Source organism: Oncorhynchus mykiss, chromosome 5, assembly GCF_057628025.1.
Source record: "Oncorhynchus mykiss isolate SJ-2025 chromosome 5, ASM5762802v1, whole genome shotgun sequence".
Lineage (NCBI taxonomy): Eukaryota > Metazoa > Chordata > Actinopteri > Salmoniformes > Salmonidae > Oncorhynchus > Oncorhynchus mykiss.
Window position 1 is genome coordinate 46,926,908 of NC_143026.1, and position 6,340 is coordinate 46,933,247.

At 42.7% G+C, this 6,340-nt stretch overlaps 1 protein-coding gene across 2 annotated transcripts in view; it reads right to left on the bottom strand.

The window, feature by feature from the left end:
* The window catches only part of prag1 (PEAK1 related, kinase-activating pseudokinase 1), a 40,302-nt gene extending 34,162 nt beyond the window's left edge, over positions 1-6,140 (bottom strand). The window contains exons 1-2 of one of the 2 annotated variants that reach the window (XM_036977695.2): positions 5,221-5,451; positions 1,993-2,156 (exon numbers count right to left, since the gene is read on the bottom strand). The gene's annotated coding sequence lies outside the window, so the exon portion shown is untranslated. Of the gene's footprint in view, positions 1-1,992; positions 2,157-5,220 lie in introns of both variants that reach the window. The other variant, XM_021603140.3, reaches the window with a different exon arrangement.
* Between the last annotated feature and the right edge of the window lie 200 nt (positions 6,141-6,340).

The window sequence follows — 6,340 nt, forward strand, 5'->3', positions numbered from 1 at the left end:
CAGTTCTTGAGCAGAGGTTCAGGGAGCTGAGCATAACAGTGGTTATGAAGATAAGGCGTTGTTGAAAGCATTTCCTACAGCATACTTATTTCAACACCAACTGAATTAAGAAATACAACTTCATTCATATCAACGCAATGAATTACACTTTTTAGGAACAGGCATTTGATAGTGGATTGTGGTGTTGCTCAATGATCATTGAGTCAGGATGAAAATACTTCACACCCACTGGTGAAAACCAAAAGGTGCAATCCTCTCCTCTCCTTTCCTCTCCTCTAACTAACAGAGTTGGCATTATGTCTGGTTCGGGAATCACCAAACTGTCTTGTCTGCAGGATGAACTCGGATAGAAAGACGACAGTAAACACCTCATGATCATGTTGTTCAAGAGTTAATAGGATATATTCCATCCCGTCTATGACACTGTGGGAAGCTACAAGTGTTCCCATCGATTCTAACCCATTACTTAGCTAGACCAGTCTCTGACTGTATGTCAGAGACCAGTCTCTAACTGTATGTGTGGTACCAGGGCCGGAATGGCAAAATGTGTAGAATAGCAGGAACATTTCTTAAAAAGAGCTAAATGTTCTCTTAGCCTCATGGCAACATATAAACAATAGCATGAGATGAGCTATAAAACAGCATCATTTTCTCTCTGACCCACGGCAAAAAGTGTGTGGTACCAGAAAAGGCTTAAGCAATGACAGTAATCAACCTATGTCCCATTGGTTCCACACTAATGCACCATTGATTCCAATCGATTCTAACCCATTAATTTAGGTTAAATCCATCAAGTGTTTGACTGTGTGAGGTGCCAGTAAAAGTTGAAACTATGACAGGCTTCAGGCTCTTAGTGGTAAACTCAACAAGCCCCACCACTATCACTCCACTCCAGTGTTGTCTGTAACTTAAGACGCTCTCAGCTTTGTCCTCGTTCCCAGGGCTCCTAAATTAGAGGATCCTACTTTCTGTTCAGCCCACACGACCCCCGGGAACATAAAGGCGTTTAGAATGCAGTCTCACGTTCTAGAATGTCTGAAACATCACAGAGGTCGGAATGCCTTGAATGTAGAGAGGCGCAAGTCGCACCAGGGTAAATCTCACACCACCACCCCAGCACCACTAACACCTCTCCCCGTGTAAGTCCTGTTGAAGACTGAAGGACGATGAGAAAATCCACATGACTAGGAGGTTCATTTGTCTTGTTCCTCCTGGGTGTCCTGCCGTCTCTTCACACAGAGCTAAATACCTAGAGACGAACCTTGGAAATGGTTCACAGTAGTACACACACATATCCCCACCCCCTGAATTAATTAGGAAAGCAATACGTAGCGTAATAATATAAGAGGTTACTCATCCAATATCAAACAACACCAGAAACTGGACGATTTATGGTATTGATATTATAGCTTGTGTTTCCCACGTAAATAATACCTAGGAACCAACTAATAGGCTAGACACAAGCTGTAGGAGGGGAGTTTGTTGAGATGCATGTTTACATATACAGTACAAACTGAATTCCTTCCATGTTGTTTTTTTGACACAAGAACTGTCTGGAAAGCAGCGGAAAGAGCACTGATTGTTGTTCCAACTCTTGTTCCAATAGCACGAGTTACAAATGTAGCCTATATTCAAATGTGTGACCAATAGAGCGAATTGGCAATACAGACAGACAGCGTGGTACATGGTCTACTTCTGAATCATCAACTAGCTCTGTCTCATGTCAGAATTAGACGTTCATCCAGGTTTCTCAAACGTCAAATTTCGAAGTTGTTGCAAACGTTGTTGTTGCAAAAGTGTCTACGGTTAAGTTTAGGCATTAGCTCCAAAATCTCAAGGATAGATATTAACTCTGAATGGATAAGGCTTGAGAGGCTTAAAACTAAAATCTCAAAAACAACTTTCTATCGCTAGATTCGAACTTGCAGCCTTTGGAATCAGAGGAAAATGCTTACGCCCATCCACTATCCCCTTAGCAAAAACAAAACCTACTGGAAGGTAACAGTGCTCACTGTTTCCCATAGGGGCCGGTTTCCACATCATCTTCTGACGTCCTCAGACATGGAGGGACGTCCAATACCGACTTGTATTACGGGTGACCTGGCTGGAATCAAACAGTCATAGCTGCTGCTCCATGTTCTCAACAGGGTATCTACCTATCACCCAAAACAGAAAACAAGAATGGATGTGGTAAGGAGGATTCATATGAGGGGGCTGTCCATTTCTTCAGCTCCATCAACTCTAGAGATGAACACAACACAATACTCAGACAGATTCGGAGTGTATCTCTTTTAGAGGTCGACCGATTAGGATTTTTCAACGCCGATACCGATTATTGGAGGACCAAAAAAGCCGATACCGATTAATTGGACTATTTTTTTTATTTTTGGGGGGTATAATGACAATTACAACAATATTGAATGAACACTGATTTTAACTTAATATAATACATCAATAAAATCAATTTAGCCTCAAATAAATAATGAAACATGTTCAATTTGGTTTAAATAATGCAAAAACAAAGTGTTGGAGAAGAAAGAAAAAGTGCAATATTTGCCATGTAAGAAAGCTAATGTTTAAGTTCCTTGTTCAGAACATGAGAACATATGAAAGCTGGTGGTTCCTTTTAACATGAGTCTTCAATATTCTCAGGTAAGAAGTTTTAGGTTGTAGTTATTATAGGAATTATAGGACTATTTCCCTCTATACCATTTGTATTTCATTAACCTTTGACTATTGGATGTTCTTATAAGCACTTTAGTATTGCCAGTGTAACAGTATAGCTTCCATCCCTCCTCCTCGCTCCTCCCTGGGCTCGAACCAGGAACACAACGACAACAGCCACCCTCGAAGCAGCGTTACCCATGCAGAGCAAGGGAAACAACCACTCCAAAGCTCAGAGTGAGTGACGTTTGAAATGCTATTAGCGTGCGCAAACTAGCTAGCCATTTCACTTCGGTTACACCAGCCTCATCTCGGGAGTTGATAGGTTTGAAGTCATAAACAGCGCAATGCTTGACGCACAACGAAGAGCTGCTGGCAAAATGCACGAAAGTGCTGTTTGAATGAATGTTTACGTGCCTGCTTCTGCCTACCACCGCTCAGTCAGATACTTAGATACTTGTATGCTTGTATGCTCAGTCAGATTATATGCAACGCAGGACACGCTAGATAATATCTAGTAATATCATCAACCATGTGTAGTTAACTAGTGATTACGATTGATTGATTGTTTTTATAAGATAAGTTTAATGCTAGCTAGTAACTTACCTTGGTTTACTGCATTCACTCCTTGTGGAGTGCAACGAAACAGAGGCAGGTCGTTAGAGTGTTGGACTAGTTAAAAGATTGGATCCCCGAGCTGACAAGGTGAAAATCTGTCATTCTGCCCCTGAACAAGGCAGTTAACCCACCGTTCCTAGGCCGTCATTGAAAATAAGAATGTGTTCTTAACTGACTTGCCTAGTTAAATAAAGATTAAATAAAGGTGTAAAAAAATAAATAATAATAATAATAATACATTCGGCCAAATCGGTGCCAAAAATACAGATTTCCGATTATTATGAAAACTTGAAATCTGCCCTAATTAATCGGTCATTCCGATTAATCGGTCGACCTCTAATCTCTTTCTTCCTAGAAATGACACTATTCTGCAGTATGTACTCCTGTAGGCGAACATTATCAATGAGTATGGCTGGACAGTTAATACACAAATTCAAGTCTGTTTTATTTTATTTTTTATAAACACCTGAAAGTGAAAATTCTCATATGGCTGTTAAGAATTTCAGAAGTCAAAAGAGAAAAATTAAAAAGCGAATGGCGGGTCTGGGTCAACGTTGTCCTTTCAGACTGAAAATAAAAAGCCATCTCTGTCTGTCTGTCTGTCTGTCTGTCTGTCTGTCTGTCTGTCTGTCTGTCTGTCTGTGTCTGTCTGTCTGTGTCTGCCTGTCTGTGTGTGTGTGTGTGTGGTCAGTAGTGTTGTGTTGTTGGGGCGGCAGCAGTCAGGACAGTTTGGCTTCCTGGCACTGTTCTGTTATTGCATGCTAGGCAGAGACAGCAGGGGGTAGGCTTCAGCAGAGAGGCAGCAGTAGTTAATCACCCCCCCCCCCCTCCCCACACACACACTGCATTATTTGCTCAGGGCTAGTGTGGTGCAGTGGGGAATGCAGTCTGTGTCAATGTTAGACTCGGTGGCAACACTTTTGACAGTCATAGTCAGATAAAGACAGAGGCAGAGCAGGGCTTTGTCAAGGACAGAACAGCTGAAAAAACTCTGATGAATTGGTTTACTTTTATACTTAGTCCACATCAAAAAAAGCACATTTCATGTACTGCGAGTGTCCAATACAGTTTACCTGCATTTGGTAATCACGCTAGTGCCTTCACTTTCAAACTGAAAGCAGCTATGAGACAATTATAAAGACAAGTTTGATACTACAGTATGTTAACATGTAAATTCCATGGTGAAAATGCACTCACATGCATGCGCGCATATATCTAAGGGAAGAAGTTTCCCCGCATGGATCGATACTCTGCTCATTCCACGACTGGTGTAATAAACTTAGCAAAAACGTTTTATTAACGAAATAGGGCAATACATTCTCAACTCAATCACGGACGAAATATGGAGTTATCGTGAGGATCTACGGAACATTACGCTGTTTTACGAAGGCAAATAACAATGTGTATGAAGGCAAATAATGAGACTACCGCGCCTGTTTGAACATCGATCCAGAATGTCCCATTCCTTGATTGAGGATTCGAACACTTCACTCTCATTTGATCTTTGTATTGTCTTTTTCTGCAACTTTAAGAATCCTGAAGGTATCATTCATTTTTCTGAAACAAGTAGTATGCTTACAGCCTCCTAGAGCACGTGCCTAGTTCCTGAATATCTATAGATGTTGACATGTTCATGCTCCTTGTCCTTGCTCAGCCATGGTCTTAAATAACATTTCACTTTTAGAATCCGATTGCGCTCTGGACTAGGAATGGTTTTTATGCAGGATCACCTGTGACATTCCTATTGAGGTTTCTTAGCCTGGTTATAAACATGGGGCAAATAGCCTACTAAACAGAGGGACAGCTATATGTTCAACCTAGAGACATTAAACTAACACTGGTTTGAATAAACATAGAGGTGTAATGTGTTGGTCAGAGAGGTGCTATTCGGCTGTCTGCCAAGAAAAACGCATGGCAGAGTCAAATGTTTTTGCTTACCTGCGGACTTGACTTGCCTGGCAACAGCAATTCGCGCCCTCCAAAACAATATAAAATAACTGGGTCCCCAAAACAAGGTGTTTCATTTATGTTATTTGTCCCGCGTCCGACAAAAAACGACAAGGTTCTTTGGGAAGCTTCGAGAAATGAAGCTTGGTGCGGAGTCCCATCAGCTAGCTTTTGATCCGTTGCTCTGGACTCGCAGCGAGGTGAACTGGTAGAGGAACGGGTGAATAGTGAGCTTGAAGCTCCCGCAGCGAGGGGCGGAACTCCCTAAACTATAGGCCTAATAACCTACACGCAGAGTCGCAGACTATAGTCTGGCCACATTCAAGTGGCTGCAAAGTGGTTTTCGGCACCTAAGGTTCACTTTCTCTGCTCGCAACATATCGAGCCGTGCATCAGTGGCTTTCCCAGGGGAAAGGGCATTTCTCTAGAATAGGCTATAGGTGACGCGCGTAATATAATATAGTCTAATTGTTCATTTTACTTGTGAGCTGTTATACAGCTGTTTTGCCCTATTTGTGAAGGGGCGGGAGAAATAAGATGAAATTAGGTATTTTCGTGGTCACCATATCTATAGGCCTGGCCGCCTGCGGATGATGTTTATCACATGCGTATAGCCTATGATAAACAGCATACTTATTATACTAGGAGGGTATGTGGGAGATAATCCAAAAGTAATTAAACACGCATTTTGGGCAGTTCCGGGGGTGGTTTTGAGTCTCCCCCGTCCGGCTCTGACAGGCAGTGCCTTGCTTGGATGAGTGCCCCTCTCGCCCCCCGGAGCTCCTGCTTCTGTACGGAGAGAGAAAGAGAGAGACGGGAGAAGCCCCTTGCTGAGCCTCATTATGACCCGGGCCAAAGGAGGCCAAACTCGGCATTGTCGGTACCATTCAGTACCATCCCATTCCACAACTGAAAGGTGAAACATCACTGTCAGCGAGAAGCTTCGTCAAAACAACAGCCTGACGCGCGATAACGCACACTAGTCTCCACACGCACGTACGCTCGCGCTAACGCACACACATTCACATACACAGTTGAGTTGATATGCCTCCCCTCAGGGCAGACGTGCTTGTCTTTCGCCTGAGCAACCCACGATTAGGCTAATGTGCTG